Source organism: Ursus maritimus, unplaced genomic scaffold, assembly GCF_017311325.1.
Source record: "Ursus maritimus isolate PB19 unplaced genomic scaffold, ASM1731132v1 scaffold_6, whole genome shotgun sequence".
Lineage (NCBI taxonomy): Eukaryota > Metazoa > Chordata > Mammalia > Carnivora > Ursidae > Ursus > Ursus maritimus.
In genome coordinates this window covers 43,193,199-43,213,485 of record NW_024426774.1, presented here as the reverse complement: position 1 = coordinate 43,213,485, position 20,287 = coordinate 43,193,199, and the positions used below count along the sequence as shown (strand labels likewise).

Here is a 20,287-nt window from a genome sequence, read left to right as displayed (position 1 = left end):
CACAGGTAAGTCTTATAACTCCTTGTATTTTAGAACACCACCTGTAGAGATGGGTTCTAAACTATGGTCCCAATCCTGACGCTCAACACTGCTCTAAGCTTCCTGAAGCACAAGCTTCTCTTCTCATTACAGTCCCATTTGGTGTTCCATAAACGGGCATGGGGAGATACTAGGATTCAGTGAGGCTGTTTATGGGAAATACATTTTTTTTAAAATAAAACCTAGTTGTATGGATAAGGCGATGAATTGGGTATAAAACATGGCTCATGAATTGGAGACATCATAAGGCAGGACCCAGGAAGTTCTGGAGAGGTGTTCTGTAGGAGGTACGCACATCAGATATTCTTTGTTTTCCCTTTTTGCTAATAAACTTGTGACTTTGGGTAATTACTGTTTTTTGTTTTTTAAGAATTATTTACTTATTGGAGAGAGAGAGAGAGAGCAGGGGGAGGGGCAGTGGGAGAGAAACCTACTCCATTCTGAGCATGGAGCCCAATGTGGCGCTCCATCTCAGGACCCTGAGATCATGACCTGAGCCACAATCAAGAGTCTGACGTTCAACTGACTCAACCATCCAGGTGCCCAATTATTCAGTTTTTTTTTTTAAATAAAATGAGAATATATTTTCCATATATCATCCTGCAACTCCTTCCTATGTGAAGCAAAATTATTCCTTAAAATACCCTAGATCTCAAGAAAAGAAAGAAAGAATGAAAGAAAGAAAGAAAAAAAAGAAAAGAAATAAAGATACCACAGATCTAAGAGACCATCAATGTAGGTGGGTTAAGAAACCAAGCGAACTCTTACTACAGGTATTTTCTAGACTGTGTGATTTGGTGGGCCCCACACTTAATCTCATATTCCCGAATTCTGTTACTTAAGTTTTCCACTTCCAGATTTATTCTCTGTCTGTGGATTTCAGATGAGGAAACCGATTCGTAGGGACACTGTTACCAGTATAAGCTAAAGATATACCTCCCAGTCCCCTGAGACTGGAATGGACAGATTGTATCTTTGTCCAGCCTGGGTTGCACTAAAGACTTTCAGATTCTCAGTTCTATGATTCTGGCACATAATTAGAATGCCGCCCAATCTGGTAGTTCTTCAGATTTCTAGGGAGCAAAATCAACTTAGAACAACCCAGCATTCGGTAATCAGAAACAGGAGGGCTCATCTTGCACCATGACATCAGGTGGTCAAACACAGAAGATACCAACACTAACATTTTTAACAAAACAGACTCCTGGTGTATTGTGGGTTTGGCATATGTAGGACATAAGAAGTCTGTATTTTCAGTCACCCTCAGCTGCAGAAAACCATCCTCAAGATAGTTTGTTATGAAGAGAGAACAAAGTGGAAAAATAAATTGGATAGCAATTTAAATAATAGACCTGTGAGAAGAAATACAGATGAATGTGGGGAAAGAGAGTGGAATGGTTGAGATGTTAGCCTTGTTAGGGGAACACCAGAGCATATGAAACAATTACAAATTAAAGTTTTTAGTAAAGAGTAAGTGGAAAAGGTAATAAAATGTTTTGGAAAATTTGTAAAGAACCATTATGTGTGGAGAAAAAAGCCTGCACAGGGCAAACTTATAAATGAAAGTAAGTAGTTCATATTTTTTCTTCTTTGAAACTTAAAAGATGGTGAGGACCCTAACTAAAAACTGGTCATAAAGGAAGAAAAAATAAAAGACAGTCTTAGCCAGAAAGACATGTATTTCATCTTCCTGGGTTGTATGGGCCATGGTTACTGTGAATGAGATCTCTGATGCATGCCTTTGAGTGATGCCTTTCTTACTAAGACAAGCCTTTTGTGATGATAGGGTTTTTTTTAGGGTGTAGAGAAGGCAGGAGAGAAGAATAGAGTATTTCTGATATTAGAAAATTTGCACTGAGAAGGCTTTCCATTGAAGCCATATTGCCAAAGAAACTTCGTTTCTGTCTTTTTTTCTATCTTCTAGTCATCTTCAGAAGTGTTTATTAGGGTGCCTGGGTGGCTGAGTCATTAAGCGACTGCCTTCGGCTCAGGTCATGATCTCAGGGTCCTGGGATCGGACCCCACATCGGGCTCCCTCATCAGCTGGGAGCCTGCTTCTCCCTCTCCAACTCCCCCTGCTTGTGTTCCCTCTCTCACTCTCTGTCAAATAAATAAATAGGATCTTAAAACAAAGTAAAACAAACAAAATACCCCACAAATATTAAAAAAAAATGGACGTGTTTATCAATGGAATTTGCTCTTTTTAACTCTATAAATTCGTTTGATGTTTGTGTGGTGCTTTCATCGTAATGGATAAGCCAGGTCACGGGGGCTGAAGAGTACAAAACAGTTTCCATTGTTATATTAGTGAAGATCTTTGGCTGGAAGTGACATAATACCCAAATGAAAGTGGCTTTCACAAGGAGGGTTTGTGTTCCTTCTGTGACTTTGGGTTGGTTTAGCAGCTGAGCAAGGTCAGGGCTCAGGGTCATCCCCCATTTGACTAGCCTAATTCTCGGGGTCACAGAATGGTTTCCTCTCTAGAATGATATTCTACAGAAGCCTCCAGACATGGAGGAAAGGACCTAGACCTCAACTTTTTAAACAGAAAGGAAGCACAAGGATTCCGAGGGAAGACACAGACTTTTAAGACTGACAAGGTCATGTTTCCACTCCTTTGCCATACTGACCCTCAAGCAGAGGTCTTCAAATGTAGATTAAATTACTTAGACAACAACTAAAACAAACTTTGCCTAGATTTAGTATCTAGAATGCTCGTGAAGATAAGGTAACCATCTCTTATAAATCTGATGATTTATACAATAGAGTAGCTCAAAATGGGCTAGCTGTGGTGGCTGCTTTCATGTTTTAGTTTGGGCCTTTATAAAAGTTTGGCTTTCTGTACACTTACGGGCAATCACGAAGGCAAGAACATTTGATATTTTCTTTCACTTCTTTCCTTTTGTATTCATGCTCAGAGAATTAGATAGACTTTATATTTCAAATGAATTTGCAGTTGTTTCCCTTTTCCTAGAGGGCTCTTTCTTTGCCATGTAGCATTTATTTGGATGTTTTTGGAATGAATAGTCTTCTAATTTAAACATTAGGAACTGGTTGAATTGTTCGTTTTTAAGTAGGTGAAAATCTGTAATTCAGTACCTAATGCAGTATGGCAGGAATGGGTTAAGTCCAAAACATTTATGGTGGGAGGCACACAAGAGGTAAATTCTCAAAATGGATTTACAGTTTACCATTCATGCCATATTATTCCATAACATGAAAATGAATTGCACCTTTGCATGCTAATAGCAAGTTCTTTTATTACTAGCTATTCATGTAGAAGCATAATAAATCTTGGCATACTGAGTGGTTACTGGATATTGAGTTATTTCGAGAAGACATATATTAATGTATTAAGGTTTGCACAGCAAATTAAGCACATCTATGGAAACTATAGAAAGGAGTGATTAAATGTTAATGCACGATTTGTAGTATTTTAATTAACTATACATTATTCTGAAATCCCTCACTAACTAAATTCATAATAGTGAAAGCTTGAACATCTTTCTCTTTTCTGTCATTTTGGAAAATCATGGAGTTTCTTTCCCTCGTTTTTTCTAGCCAGGTGGACTTTTATAGTTTAGTGATTTAAACATTTCAAATGAGTGCATTAGTTAATTCCTTTCCCTCACATGTTTTCAAACTCTGTTAATTTTTGATCTCTAACTTTTCTCTTGATGCATCCAACATCAGTGAATAACAGTGTCAAATTTCTTGCTAACAGTCAGCATGGTTTTGAATCCAGGTCCCAGGGAATGAGAATCAGCTCCTTGAGTATTTCTTTCTTTTCTCTAGAATGTGTTCCACTTAACTTTTCTCATGCACTGAGCCTTTTGATTATTACTGTGTTAACTGTCCCATGATTTTACCTTCCTATTAAAAAATAAATTAAAAAAATTTTGCCAGTGAAAATAAACAACATATTATGACCAAGTAACAGAAACAGTGGTGAAAAAATACCTAGTGTTTCAGAATATAGATACAGCCATACTCTGTAGATTGTGGATTTGTTTTTGGAGCATAAAATGTAGCAGTTTGGTATCATTACTTGCTGTGCTATTCTAGATTTGTAAGTACTCAGTATCATATGATCATTTAAGCCAAAAATCCCCAGTGAAGTGGAGGAAGGGATGCAGAAGGTCTAACCACAAGGACTAGATCATCACATAGATTGGGAATGGGAATGTAACTGTTTGCAACCCCTGCCTTCACCCTCTACCTGCTAATCCCAGTCTACTAGATGAGATTTGGAGGTAGTATCTGATGTAGAGATCTTGTAGGTAAGACCTTGAGATCTACTGACAGGTCCTGATTCTATTTAGAAATCTTGATAAGTTTTAATATATTTAATAATTTTATTTTATCTTAGATATATCCCCATTTCTGGAATCTGGCATGAGACAGACCAGTATGATAGTAATTCTTAAGTTTATTGAGTGGGACTATTTTAAAATAATAGGAGAATTGTTGCTAACACAGGATCAGTCAACTATATGGTAATTGAGACCACCAGATACAAATGTTTTAAGTTCCCCTCCACTGCCATCTACTATTCTAAATTAGCATGCTGAAAGAAAATAAAATTTGATCTTTTGAGTTAATATCATCTCATAACAGCCTGAACAAATGTATAAAAAAATATAGCCCCTTTATAGTAATTGTGGCTTACCAATTTTAGTGCCTTGCTCTTCCCACTTGTGAGTTCCTTACTGGATTTAAACTTTTTTCTCTGTACATATATAATGTTAATTTTTAAAATAGTTATATCTATTTCTTTCTCTCTCTCTCTCTTTTTTTTTTTTTTTAAGAGAGGGAGGGGGCAGGGCAGAGGGAGAAGGAGAGGGAGAGAGAGACTCTTTAGCAGGCTCCATGCCCAGCACAGAGCCTGATGTAGGGCTGATCTCACAACCCTGAGATCATGACCTGAGCTGAAATCAAGAGTTGGACCCTCAACCGATGGAGCCACCCAGGCACCCCTTATATCGATCTCTTTCTTTTTCAGTAAAAATTATACTTTGACATAATGGTTTTTGACAATTTGAGTTTGGTTAATTGAAACCAAGTTCCATGGTTAATGCTTTTGGCTTTGAATCCTGTATTTATTTCTGTCTCCATCATGTTCTGTTTGCTTACATTTTGGAGGTTAATTTTGATTTCAAGATGTTTCATTTTTTACTTCCTGCCTTACTTTGTAATTCATATTTCCTGTTCTACCCTCAAAATCAAGACTGTAAACAAGTTTTCTCACATTTTTTGCCAACATGTTAAAAGACATATCAGTAGATAAAGCTGAAAATTGGAATATATGTTAGTGAAATCTGCCTCCCCCTGCTCACACCCCTAAGAAGCAAGAACTTCACGGCCAACTGCTAGGAGCACAGGCTGAGGTGGTGAATGCACAGGGCGATCAAGAGCACGCGGACGAGATGATGCCTCAAGAGACGCTGCCCTGCTGGGTCTCTCCTTTGAGAGTCGCTGCCTGGCTCATTGATAACCTCTCCTTTGCATTTACTATTTTAAAATGCCACAAGGAGCAGGAAGCAGAATGGGAGTGAAGTCTGTCCCCCTGTAGGCCAAGCCTGGATTACATGCCAGCATTTTTTTTTTTTTTTAAGATTTGATTTATTTTATTTGAGAACGAGAGAGAGAGAGCACATGAGCATGAAAGGGGAAGGGGCAGAGGGAGAGAAAGAAGCAGACTCCTGACTGAGCAGGGAGCCTGATGCTCTGCAGGGGCTCCAGGCTGGGCTAGATCCCGGGACTCTGGGATCATGACCTGAGCCAAAAGGCAGATGCTTAACAGACTGGGCCACCCAGGCGCCCCACATGCCAGCATTTTGATTCCCTTCTGTTTCACATCGCTCAGATGAGTGATAGCATGAAAGCATTCTGTGCTTTCACACTAGTCCCACATTCAAGTCCTGGGTACTTATTTCCCTATACACTCTGTTCATGGAAACTGCCTAATACCTCCTTTTCATTCGTCTGTCTTGAAAAAGGTCTCAGGAGATGAGAAGAAGCTCTGAGCAATAAACCATATAGCTTCGAGCAAAATATTTTCACAGAGAAGAAAGCGAGAGACAAAATTCTGAAGAAGGCAAGAGATCAACGTTAAATTTTATGAGTTATCTTTAAAAAAGGAATGCATTTTCAACTTTTATAAGTGCTAGAAGAAGCAATGAGAAACAAACGAGATAATGCTGGGAGCCTCTAGTGCTTGGCACATATATGTAAAAGCTTAGTACATGTGTTTGCTGCTATTACAAGAGGAAGTGCCATGTGTTTTCTAGTATACAGTTAGGATCACTGTGATGCAAAGACAATGCGAGAGCCACCAAGTTTTCACAAATCTGTTTGCAGGATTACTGCCCTTTTAGCCACTTTCTTTTTTGTAGGCAAACTAACCATCAGTGCATGTACAGTGGAAGATAAATGAGCGAAAGGCTGGGGCTCTAGGGTGGTGCAGTAGGTTAAGTATCCAACTCTTGATTTGGGCTGAGGTTCTAATCTCGGGGTCCTGAGCCCGCATGGAGCCCCACCCCGCTCAGCATGGAGTCTGCTTGGGATTCTCTTTCTCTGCCTCTCCCACTCATGCTCTCTCTCTAAAAATAAATAAATAAATCTTGAAGGAAAAATGAGCAAAAGGCTGGTGAGCTAATATACTGCTTAAGACAGTATTCAGTTTTCTGAACACATGCACACACTTTACGACCTATCACAAATATTTATTTTTTATAATGAAAGGGTCTTTTTAAAAATGTTTTGCAAGCTGATGGGTATCCAAACCTTCATGACTAAGAAGATATACCTTGAAGGTTAACAAAATCCCTGTCCCCTACTTGAGTTCTTAAAGTATGCATTTATTCTTGATACCATGAAAAGTTAGTTAGAAATAAATTTCTCGAGAAAAAAAGCAGAGTTTCGGATATCACTCACTCATGATCATTAACAATAATCACCAACATTAAAGAACATTTAATTAAGTAGAATAGAACAGGAGTAGAAAAGTCCAACTGTTCACTTTATCTTAATTAATTCTAAGAAAACTGCCATTTTTACAGAAATATAAAGAAAGAAAAAATCTCACAATGGAAAATAAACTCATGGAAAAATATAAACAGAATATGATCATCCTGTGCTCTTTTTGTATCTGTTTTTGTCATCACATAGGAAATACACATTTTAGTAAAGTTGAAAATCCAAAAATATTCACTAAGAAGATAATTAGAAAATAAGATGACCTCCTGAAATGTTGATTCATCTTAATATCTTTCTGTGTAAAATTTTCAAAATGATTGAGGCAAAAAATTAATTTGCTTTATATCATGAATCCATGGTATTAAATTTTTTTTTTGTTATTTATCATGGATGCATGTGTTAATATATTGGGTTGGTCTTTATAGATTTTGCTTATCCAGTTTTTTTATTGCTTGGATATTTAGGTTTTCCTCAGTTTCTGTCTACTACAAATTATACTGTTTTAACAACATACTGTTTCGTGTCCTGGTTGGTTGACTTTGCAGCATGCTACCACCTTGTTATTTTTTCTTTGTATCCCTTAAATGTTGCTAGTTTCCTTTTGGGGGTAAAAATACCAGTATTTTAAAACAATAACTTTTAAAGTAAAGGGTCACCTTTATCCTTTATCTTTTTTTTATATAAACCTAGATTTCCATGAATTTGTATTATTAAAAGTATAAAAATAAATTACAGCTCTTAAGGGGGATCTAGTTATATGTACTGCAGAAAGAGTGTAGAGGATGTCAGGGAAATGCAAATCAAAACTACAAAGAGATGTCACCTCACACCTGTTAGGACGGCTATTATTAAAAAGATAAAAGGTAAAGTGTTGGCGAGGGTATGGAGAAAAGGAACCCTTGTGCACTGCTGGTGGGACTGTAAACTGGTACAATCACATTGCTAATAGTATGGATGTTCCTTTAAAAATAATAGACCGACCATACGATCTAGCACTCCTTCTATGGGGTATATATCTAACGGGCATGAAATCATTATCTTGAAGAGATACCTGCCCGTCTATGTTCGCTGCAGTATTATTGACAATAGCCAGGGTATGGAAACAATGGAAGTGCCCACTAGTGGATGAATGTATACGGCAGATATGGTACATACCTACAGTGGGATATTTTGGGGCCTTAAAAAAAGCTTGTCATTTTTAACAACCTGTATGAACCTAGAGGACATTATGCATAGTGAAATAAGCAGGACATAGGAAGAAAAATACTGCATGATTTCACTTACATGTGAAATCTAAAAAAGTCAAATACATGGAAGCAGAGGGGGGAAGAATGGTTCCAGGGGCAGGGAGGTGGGGGAAATGGGGAGATGTTATTCAAAGGGTACTAAGCTGCAGTTACATTGGATGAATAAGCCTAGAGATCTAACTTATAGCGTGGTGATTATATTAATACTACAATATACTGGAAATTTGCCAAAAGTAGATTTCAGGTACTCTCACCACATAACACACAAAAAGTATGTGAGGAAATGGATATGTTAATTAGCTCTAATAATCATTTCATTATGATTATTCCAAGCATCATGTTGTACACCTTGAATATATATATATATTTTTTTCAGAAGAATATAGGACATCAGGGGAAAATATTCCAGTGATTTTGTTGGTTTTTAAAAAGTTGACCTTGCAGGGCACCTGGGTGACTCAGTTGGTTAAGCGTCTGCCTTTGGCTCAGGTCATGATCCCAGGGTCCTGGGATCGAGCCCCACGTTGGCCTCCCTTTTCAGCTGGAAGCCTGCTTCTCTCTCTCCCTTTGCCTCTACCCCCTGCTTGCGCTCTCTCTCTCTCTCAAATAAATAAATAAATAAATAAATAAATAAAATATTAAAAAAAACAAAAGTTGACCTTGGCTAGAAAGAACTGTTTTGCTTGTTTTCCCCTGTGAATATAAAGTAAGGAAATATTTTCTTCAACTGCCTTTTGCAACATTTTTAGTCAAAGTAATACAGTTTTGTGAATCCGTAGATAAAGGAATGACTGTTTGCCTTATATAATAGAAAACACTCATTATTTATCTTAATAGTTTTTCCCTTTCTGTGTGTGTGCTACTGTGAGAGTGTGTATGTGTGTGTTTCAGCATTTTTCTGGGGTATTTATTTACTTCTGTGGTCCTTTTGTTGTGTGGTTACAATTCCTTTTGTTTATATGTGTCTGTGGTCTCTGCTCCCGTAGACCGCCTCTATCTCTATTCTGTGTCTCATTTCCTAATAGCCCACATGTAAACTTTATGCTCATGTTTTCCTCTTCTGAATACATTCTTCTCTTCTGTGGCTCTAAATTCTAATCCAGCCACTATTTATTGAACTACGTAGATCGGTGCTGGGAGTTGTGGGCAGTGGTTCTCAAGCTTCAGTTCGCAGGGGAATCACTCTGGGAGCTCATTTACATGCAGGGTGCGGGGCACCATTTCCTGAGTCTCAGATTTGGTAAGTCCAGGATGATACCTGGGAATCTGTGATTTTCAGACCTACCCTGGGCGATCTGGTGCGTATGGTTCCAGAATCACACTCTGACAAATGGTGTATTTAAATGGATAGGGTACCTTGACTTCCAGGTCATTGTTAGAATGGCAGTGTCCTGTTTGGAGAAAGCCTCTTGTGGCAAATGTATATTGAGCAGGGCCTTGAGGGTAGAATTTGGTTTGAGAGAAGGCAACAGTTAATTTCAAAGAGAAATATAGACTGTGTTCCAGACCCCACTCATCTTCCCTCTTCACGGTGTGGTTCCACCTGTGCAACTTCAGTTCATGTGTGACATAGTGACTGTCTTTGCTGTGCTCTGGTCCATGAATGTCCCGCTTCTCAAAGAACTCACGGGACAGAAAAGAATAGATAGGGATTTGCTAAGTGGCATGGCACAGAGTAAATCATCATACAACTGAGATATCATATTGGATAAATAGGGATTCGTTTTAAGAATTTCTGTAGGCTCTCTAGCCTATGATTGTACCCATTTCTGATCTTACTGTGAGCTTCTGCTTACTTTTAAATGGGACATATAAAGGCACAGAAGGGACGTGGCTGTTGGGAAAAGACTTGAAAGTGGTCAGTTGCACCAAAATATCTGTTAAGTACACTAAACTATTTTCATTTGACATTTTTTATTGTTGGCAACTACAACTGAAATTCAGGAAACAATCCTCAGTCTCTAAAAGCATTTGCTTCCGGGAGCTGTTTTCCAAAATTTCAGTATCTTATTGTCAGTTGAGTTTAAGTTTCATCTAGAATTAATATAGGAAATGTTTTTCAGGTGCCTTTTCCGAATGCTACTTTGGGTGATTGTAGTTGTTCACAAAATACGTTGACATGTTTTCTTACTTTTAAGTGTCTTGTACAGGACAGTAGTTGTATGCTTAAAAAATAACAAGCTGAGATATTAGTGAATTGTTTTCAGTTGTATGCCTTTTGGATTAGCTGAAATAATGAGCACCTGTTCTGTGATGTCAAGTGTAGGAATACAGTAAATGTCATGAATTTTAGTATCCAAAATGAATCGATTTCTTCACAATTTGCTTTTAGCTGAAGAAAAATGGGAAAAATAGTTACCTGAAGCTTGAATAGAAGCCATTGCAATAATGGAGAGAACTGGAGGTGTATAATTGATATTGATTTAAACTGTAAGAAACCAATATCACCTAATTTTATGGCTGTGGATAATCCATATTTCTTCTTAGAGTATTAAAGGATTTAGAATTCTGGTCAAGAGCTGGATAAAGCATCTGGGTAAAGTGAAATAAAGCATTTAGTCTTCTATTAAAGACATATTCTAGACATGACTTGGAACACTGGAGCTTAAGAATTATGTCATTGCTGGTAGCTCATAAAAATAGCTATGTGGCTTTATCTGATTGCTAAAACATATGTATAACATGTAACTTTAACTAGATAAAATTTTATTTTCAAATTATTTTTAAACATCAAGTATTTCTTCTTTATCAAAATATCCAGTTACATTATGAAAGACAAGGTACTTTTGGGCTCCATTAATAAAGAAAATAGACGGAAGTCAGGAGACATGGATGTCTGTTTCATCATGCTGTCTTTAGGGCCTGGAACAGTGTTTGGCGTATGGTAGTTACTCAATAAACATATCTAGAATGAATAAATGAATGAGTATTTCTGACTCTGTTACCTTTATAAGAATATAAAAAATAGGGGCGCCTGGGTGGCTCCATCGTTTAAGCGTCTGCCTTCAGCTCAGGTCACGATCTTGGGGTCCTGGGATCCAGCCCCACATCAGGTTCTCTGCTTGGTGGAGAGTCTGCTTCCCTTCTCCCTCTGTACTGCCTCTCTCACTCTCACACTTTCTCTCAAGTAAATAAAGTGTTTAAAAAAAGAATATAAAAAATACAGCTTCATTTTTCTATAACTAAATTTAACTTCTATTTCAAGCCCTTATTCTGTTGGGGAAGAAGAGGCATATTCTCAGCATATTCTCAGTCCACTTCTGAGTTCCTCATGCATTCTGCTGGAGTCATACCGAAGTTCTTGGGAGTATTTGGAGTGTAAAGGTATTGGGTGATCTACGTTCCCTTCACGGTCATCTGTATGTGAGGGCTGAGCGATGCGCATTGAGCCACCTGCTCTCCAGCTCTCCGTACAGGCAGGTTCTTGCTGAATTGGCCCTCTGGCTTTCATTTCACAACGGGAGGTTGCGTTCATGCTGTAGCCTCCCTCTCCTGCATCAAAATCCTGGGTGATAGAAAGATATTTTAGACAAATAACAGAGATAATTAAATAGCTCAGCTCAAAAGCATCTTTGAAAACTTTTGGTAGAGCAAGAATTATGAAGAATCTTCAGAATCTAGGGCTAACTAAAGGAGGAAAGTATATAGCTCAGGACTTCCATGGGTTCCTGCTGCTGGAGAATATGGGGCAGTGCTAAGTTCATGTTCAGAAGTACGTGAAACTGAGAGCAGGAGTGTAGGCCTGGGCCAGGGGCAGTAACAGCTGATTTCGTAGGAATTGGCAGCCAGTTCCCATTCCAGACCCCACACTCCTCCCAGGGCCTGGCTTACTCACTGTGGTTTCTGTGTCTAGTTGAGAGCAACAAGTGCAAGAGCTTGGTTTCAGGGTGCCGACTGGGAATCCAGGGTGGGCAAACGTAGCTTGGAGAAATATGGTACCCCAAACCCAGGGGATCAGCTCTGGAAGTGTCTGCTGACAGCAATGCTCCACCTCTGTCACTGGATACTCTTTCCAAATGCCAGCCTAGGCCTCTGCCCCACAGGTGGACAGCACAAGAGGGGATTTCAACTATAAATATGTGCACACAGTCAAGAATAAAAAAAAATTTAAGGAAAGCCCACAGTATAAAGTATAAAACATATAAAGTATAATTTTAAGAACTGATAAAATATAAAATATACTCAGCCATTCTGGGGTGCAGATGTGTGAGCAACTCTGAATAGCTTTGTAGGTACATCATTCTTTGCGTCTTTCAGGTCAGAATTGCATCCTCAGTGGTCTTTGGTGTTTCGTTGCATTGCATTTTCTAAATTAGACCCAGGGAAAACTGTATTTTTCTTAGACCTTTGAGTCTTCTTGAAAATACCCACTTGCACTCTCGTCCACTGTAAATGCAAAAGTCTTTCTCATAAAGACAACATATAAATCACAATGTACAGCTTATTAAAAATTGCAGATATCACCCAACACTTTCTGGTTCTATGAGAGCTGCATGTGCCATGCTGCCTTCATGTCTCTCCCTTTGCTGTTCAGGTTTTAATTGTTTTTTTTTTTTTTTAAATTCAGTTGTATTTGTATTTGTATACACACATACACACACACACACACACACACACACACACACCCCTGTATATGCATATATAAAATACCCTATACCTGTGTGGCCTACTTTGCAGAAAAATTAAGACACAGAAATGCATACTTACAAAATAGATAATTTAGGAAATGATTATCAGCATTATGAAAGACTGTTTTTTGCTTCCCACTGCATTTGTTGTAATTAATTTTAACACTGGGTTTCCCTGGTGTATTTAAAATATAGTTTAGCTTTCTGTATTATTTTTTATTTTTTTAGCTGATCTTTCTTTAAATGATTTGTTTTATACCTGGAAAACAATATATTGAATTAATATAATGATTTTTTTTTCAGATGGGCACATAGTCCCTAGACCATAGTCGCCTAGAGATAGAACGAAAGATGTATGTTGACAGTAAAGCCCCCGTTGATGAGTGAGTTGACATCCCTCCTTGCTCCTCACTCCCCTAGATCCTGCCTCTCCCCAGCCATGTCCCCAGGCCCTTTCCTTAGCAGATCCCAGCTGATGAACACATTCACCATGGCGGTCACTAAAAACATCCCGTTCTGGCCCTCGATCCATTCTTCCTCTCCCCCTGAACACAGCTGTAAACCTCAGCATGCCGGATCCCCTTCCCCATCTGTGTGGTCTGCGGCATGCCTTCCTGCTGCTGTACCCTCCAGTGGATTTTGTTTCCGCTCTGTGGCAGCTGACCCTATCCAGGCCAGTGAGGGCGAGCATGTGCTTCATTAATATCTTCTGATTTTCCTAATGCCTCTTCCTTCCAACTTGACTGTAGATTTACAAAACCTCCCCTTTCAGGCATGTGGTGGGAAGATGGGAGGGGACAGCAAGTGTGTAACCTCTTCTAGCTCGGGGGTGAGCTCCCGGTCAGGTGACAGAGTGTGAAGAGACATCAACGTCTTCTACCGCGTGCCTTTCAGAACACAGAGACTGCCCCCATGGCATGGCACTCCCAGGCTCACTTTGCAGCTTTCACAGCCAGACTGGCTCTTTCTACACTATTAAAACTTGAAGATTGCTCCGGGTTTCATCTCAGGAACTAGAAATGTTTCGTAACAAATTGAGAGAGGGAGATGAGCAGCAAGAATAGAAGAGAAAGCAATGCTAAAACATTACTATTTTGGACATTTTGTTTTTATTCTTATTTTTGGGCTGACCCTTATTGCCCCTTGGCAGTGAGCTTTACCATGAAAGTTCTTGGTTTGGGTATTGTTCTAAACTAGGCAGCGAATGAAGGAAACAGAAAGTGTCAGGGATTTAGAGATTTACCTTCCCTTAGGACCTCTCTTTCCTTTCATGAATAGTAATGCTACAGATCCAGCTATTTCTTTTATACTGAAGAGATAGGTTATTTGAATGTTATTTTTAGCTTGAGGCCAATCAGCAAAGGACACTTGCTACTGTAAATTAGCTCCTGCTCTGCCAGTGACCCCACAGGAGGGGAGGGGGCTGTCTTACTATGTGTTTAAATTCTGTGTCTTATTTTCCACATTGAAAAGAGTTCACGAAAGTACAAAAAATTTTTTTTTTTGTAAAAGACACACAAAAAATGGGCTGTATACATAAAATGAAAACTTGTTCTTGAATGTAGCATATTGGGATTGTAAGTTACTGGGAGGCAGGACCTTGTCGCTGGAGCCTTTTGAATTCTTGTCGCCCCAGGAATGTCATTAGGCACCACGGAGGCTGCTGATCCAGAAATTTCATCAACTATGTGTTATTGATTTGAGAGAGTTCCAGGAAAACTTAATATTTGGACATTCTTGATGTCAGTATTTCCTCTAAAGGTGTTTTCAGAAATGTGAAAAGTCAACATAAGTGTGAAGGATTATCGCTGCTGCTGCTATTGACAGGGGATCGTTGTAATATTCTCAAAAAAAGAGAAACTGGCTTTTTGATCAGGGCAAAGCTTTGCACATGTAATCACCCACTCATCGCCTGTTCTGAGGGGCTGCTGCCCAGCAGAGCTGAAATGTAGGCATCTCAGGACTTCGGGACAGCAATGGGAATTGGAAATAACTAACCAGAGAAGTTTTGTTTTTGTTTTTTTGTTTTTTTGGTTTTTGTTTTTTTCTTAAGAAGCAAGTGCAATTTTTGTATCATCCTAACACTTTTTTTTTTCAATTTTGTACATGGTATTATTCTCTTCTGCCTCCCCCCCGCCCCATAATGCAGTCCTTGGAGGTATTTCTTTCTTTAAGATTTTCCCATTTTTGCAAAGCCTTCCTTTCTTTTATTAGAGGGAGCTACCCCTAGACCAGGTCAGTAGAGCTGTTAGATGTATAGCTTTTCGTGTCACCTTGACACATAATGTGTTCAATCCAATCTCTGCCACTTCCAAGCCTTGAAGTTTTGCACCAGCTACTTGATCTTTCTAAGTCTCTCTTTCCGTGCCTGCAGTATGGGGGCGGTGGTATAGTAATGGTACAGACATCAGTGGTTTTTAAGAGAGATAAATAAGACAAGAACTATCCATAAATGTCTTCAAGCATTGTTACTGTATTATTAGCAAAATGAAACATTGAACTGACCCATTCAGACATGCCAGATGCTCACGTGTATCAAAATCCTTGGCCTCAAATTTCTTGTTGTTTTAGATGAAAGCGTTTCTTAGGACATAATTATACGGTTCTGAACCTTCATTTTCTACTTCACTTCATTACTGTAGATATGGCTTGCATGCAGATGAGTAGGCTCTCTATGTACAGGTAACATGGTAAAATTAATTATTTCACATGGAAAAAAGAAAATTTTCCCGGAAGTATATCCAGCTTGACCATGTAATTATTGGATAATTGTCAGGCTATTTCTTTGGACTGTTTGTTCTAGAGATCCCAAATGGCATTGACTATGGCAGTGTTGAAAGAAAAATTCTTGAAATCCCCCTCAGGGGATTCCAAAAGGCATTTCTGAGGCACAACAGGAGGTCTTTGTTAGTAAGAAATTATACTTTTAATCTGATTTTTCTTTCTAAGAAATGGTATTACTCCTGTATTTTATTTTACAAGATTCGGATTAATAAATTCAGATTAGCAAAGATATTTGAGGATTGGAGCACTCTAGATTAACATCCACTTTTTTTTGTTGTTGAGTGAAACATTTTTTCCTTTAAACTTTTTAGGCTAAATGTTTGTAGCTAAAAATTTGCATATAAAATCCAAGCCTAAATTGGTTTGGATTGAAGTAATCTTGTTCCATTCTTTTGGCAAGACTCAGATTTAAAGCCTGAACAAAAGGCACTGCTGCTTTCACAATTTTAAAAATGCTCGGAAAACCCCATAACATAAATAAAACATGTAAAAATGTTCTAACAATCTAGAATCATAAATGAGTCATGAAGTATAAGGGGGAAAATTCATAGAGAGATTTAGAGTTGAGCCGTCTTACAGAGATGAGTTAAACAATTTAAAACAGAGCTTATAAAGTTTGTGCTTCTGTGTTTTTAGTTTGGGGGGTAGGAAAAATTAGATATACATATGCATTTTATGATTTTTGATTATTCATTATGTCTCCATAAATTGTCATAAATTGTCTGTGAATATGTGCCTAAACCTTCTATTAAAGAAAAACTAACCAGCTTTGGGTTCACTAGTAAGAGAAATATTACTTGTCTTACTTATGACAATATAAATATTATATATTTTTTATAACTATCCATATAGTTTCAAAAGAAGTTGCTGTAGAAATTATAAAAAGTGAAATAACATTAATGAACATAGAAGTGTTAAAGTCTTTATGTGCACGTTGGTGATTTTTGGAATGACACTGTAGGTGCTTCATAATTAGGTTATTGTGTCATTACTTAATTACATTTTGGTGGAAAATCTGTAGCCCTGAAACTAAGCATCCACTGTGGAAGTCTGACCTCTAAGGCACTCCCTGCCTGCCTAACATTGGGTCCAACACCCACACCCCAGGTAACTCTAGTATTGGTGATCAAGGACCCTCTTTGAGGAACTCTAGTTCAAGATATTAGATCCATTTATCCATCTCCTTGGGTTCTTCTTGGTTCTCCCACTTGTAGAATTGGTTATTTAGAATTATAGTTATCTAACTTAAATATACAAATCGATAACAATATTCTTTGTCCTGCTTCAATTTCCCTAAAGCAATGAGTCTTTAGGAGCCAAAGATATAGTAAATTGTGAAACCAGGTTGGTGTAAGCACCAAGATATCCACTGGCCCCTTGTGCTTAGAAGTAGTATTTGTATCAAATATGACTATTCTCCAGCCATAATCTGTGGAGGAAGGGATATGTGATGAGTTTTCCTCTTTATAAGTAGATCATTGGCACATATTAGCCAAAGAAGGCTCCCTTTCAGATTGCTAAGTGTCTCCACTCTTTGGGGGCCCTAACTTTGCCTAGTCAGTTTCTGTCATTCACATCCATCACTCCCAGTGTGTGGCTGACTTTTTTAAAATTTATTTTGTAAGAGTTTTTATTTAAATTCCAGTTAGTCAACCTACAGTGTAATATTACCTACAGTAAATATTAGTACAACGTAGCGTTTCAACAGTTTCATATAGCACTGAGTATTCATGACAACAAATGCACTCCTTAATCCCTATTATCTATTTAACCCATCCCCCCATCTACCTCCCCTCTGATGGCTGACTTTTGGAGTTGAAATTCATACACGTGGAGAGACTTCCCACTAGTTGCAGGTGCTGCAGGTGCTAGGGGAAATGTACCTACAGCCCAGCCAAATATAGTCAAAGGGCACCTCTTATATGGCTTAGTGGGTGGGAAAGCCAGAATAATGGTTTAAAAAGCAATTTGAGTCTTTATGTTCCCAGACATACAACTTGAATTCTTATTTCTGTATGGGGGGGGGAGAGTATGTGGCCCCAGAGAAATGAAACTTGCAGTCACTGAAGGAGAGTCTCCTTCATAGCATTCTTCCCCAAAGCCAATCTTTCCTACTTCAAACCATTCAAGAATATGAGGTAACCTAAATCTGGGGTGTGACAATCTGCTGGGGCTCAATGGAGTGAAGAACTAGAGTCAAGATAATGACTTTGCAACTCTGATGTCATCAGGCCTTTGGCTGTTCATCTAAGAGCAGGGGTACCTTACAATGATGCATTTCCAACTTTTTTGGGGAGTGAACTACATGTAGATACACTCAACCAAAATAGAACTTTCCATGGAATATCATGTATGCATACTCTAGTCATTGTTTTCTGGTATTTTCTCTCTCTCTCTCTCTTTTTTTTTTTTCCCCTCCCCTGTTGTAGTGTGATTTATTCTATTTAGCTTTTTTTAAAAAAATCTTTTTCAATTTTATTTATTATTTATTTGAGAGAGAGTAAGAGAGAGATCATGAGGAGGGGGGAAGGGGAGAGGGAGAAGCAGACTCCCCGCTGAGCAGGGAGCCTGATGCAGGACTCAGTCCCAGGACCCTGAGATCATGACCTGAGCCAAAGGCAGACACAACCTACTGAGCCACCCAGGCACCCTATTCTATATAACTTAAAAAAAAAAAAAAATCTGACTTCAAATCATTAATTTGATTTTGCATTCCACTAATGGGTCATGACTTGTAGTTTAAAAAACTGTAATTTAATTTTGACATACTTATATAATAGTCAAATAAAAATAATGTAAATTAACATTGAAGATAGGGGTCTACTAGATTGTTTTTAAATATTTCAGAGGGAATATAGTAAAGTGCTTGTAAATATCCTGACGTACAATACAAAGTCATTTATTATTGGCTATTATTTTTATATGTAAGCCGAGACAGTTATTGCATGAAAGTTTCCAATACTTTATTGAATTATTTGAAAACAAAAACAACTATAGCAGTACCTGTGACAAGTACAATAATTATTTTGGATAAATTGCATGAGGAATTTGCTCCATGGCCCAGTGATTGGGAGGTACTGCTTTATTTGTCATGAAATGAAGATACATTCCCTTTCCTTTATGCCAATAGATAAGGCTGAAGGTTTGTCAAAGTTTCCTTCAGATGTTTTGCTTTATTTCTCCCTCTTGAGCTGACCTCTTTTCCTAGCCTTTTTCTGGGTTCTGTAAGTGCATCCTTCCTGCCCAGTGCCTCATGAGCTGGAGAAAGATGAAATTAATGCTAATGGAAGAAAGAGTCCATTACTTCATGAGAAAAGATTACCTTCTCCCTTTGCTCCAAGTTTTCAGTTTTACGGTCATTACGTTTTCCTTACATTTTGATCAGTGGAATAATATTTATAGATATGCTGATATTAAATGTTCTTATACTCTGTAATTAAGTTTATTTATTCCTGTTAATTTATTCCTTAAAGATTTTACTTGATTCATTTTGCTACCATTTTATTTGGAATCCTTGAAATTATATTCGTAAGTTAGTATATAATATAGATTCCTGGGTTCATTCATTCATTTATGAATTTATGTGGCATTAAACAAGTATGGATTGAAGGGTCTTATGGAATTTATAGTCTGGTAATAGATACATGCCAATGTCTTTGAAGAAATGACATCTAAAATGACCTCTGTATTAATGAGGCTAGACCACTATAACACAGAGATTTTATTGTCTTAACTCAAATAAGTTAAGACTTGTTTGACTCAAATAAGAGACACAATTTATTTCTCTCCTGCATAGCGGTTTGTAATGGGTAGTATAGGCCTAGTGGGGTGTTTCTACCAACTTCAGCATGTGGCTTGCAAGTATAGTGCTAGTCATCACCTTTTCCTAGCCATCAAGAAGATATACACAGAGAGTTCAGGACAAGTGTCCTTGTAGACATGATGTGCAAGTTGCACATGGCCTTCTGCTCATATCTCATGGCCACACTTAGTTGTAAGAGAGGCTGGGAAGTATATTCTGTGTTGGACAACCAGATATCCAGCTAAACTGTGAGTACTCCAAGGCAGATTGGGTGAAGGAAGGAAGTTAGTGTTCTTTGCCAAACATCTGAAGGAGTAAATAATAATTGATCAGCTGAAGATTGCAGGGAGTAGGAATTAGTGTTTTAGCTAACTTACAGTTCATAAAAGGATATGGATAAGTAAACAGGTGATTTTGTAATGAAATACAGAAAATGCAGTGAGAGAGCATGCACAGAGCACTGACCACCGAAGTACTGCATATGAGGCACATTTAAGCCAAGCTTGGAAGGCAGAAATCAGTGAGAGGCTTTCCTGCCTTCCTGGAGATCTGAAGAGTGAGGTTGACTATCAGATGATAGTTGGAGGGGGTGTTCAAGGGAGAGGAAACATGAAATTCAAAGGCCTTGACAGGAGAATGAGTATGGAATAATTAAGAAGCTGAAAGAATTTCAGTCTGGCAGGTGGGCGTACTGAAGGGCAATGCTAAGAAATGAGTTGGAGGCAAATTATGCTTTACTCCATGCAAAAGCGATCAAACTTTAAGGAAAAGGGAAAACTGTGGAAGAATTCAGGTAAGGAGATGGATGA

At 38.2% G+C, this 20,287-nt stretch overlaps 1 protein-coding gene across 4 annotated transcripts in view; it reads left to right on the top strand.

Annotated features, from left to right (window-relative positions):
• CTNNA2 (catenin alpha 2) overlaps nt 1-20,287 on the top strand; it is a 952,920-nt gene that overhangs the window by 22,215 nt on the left and 910,418 nt on the right. The window lies entirely within an intron of this gene.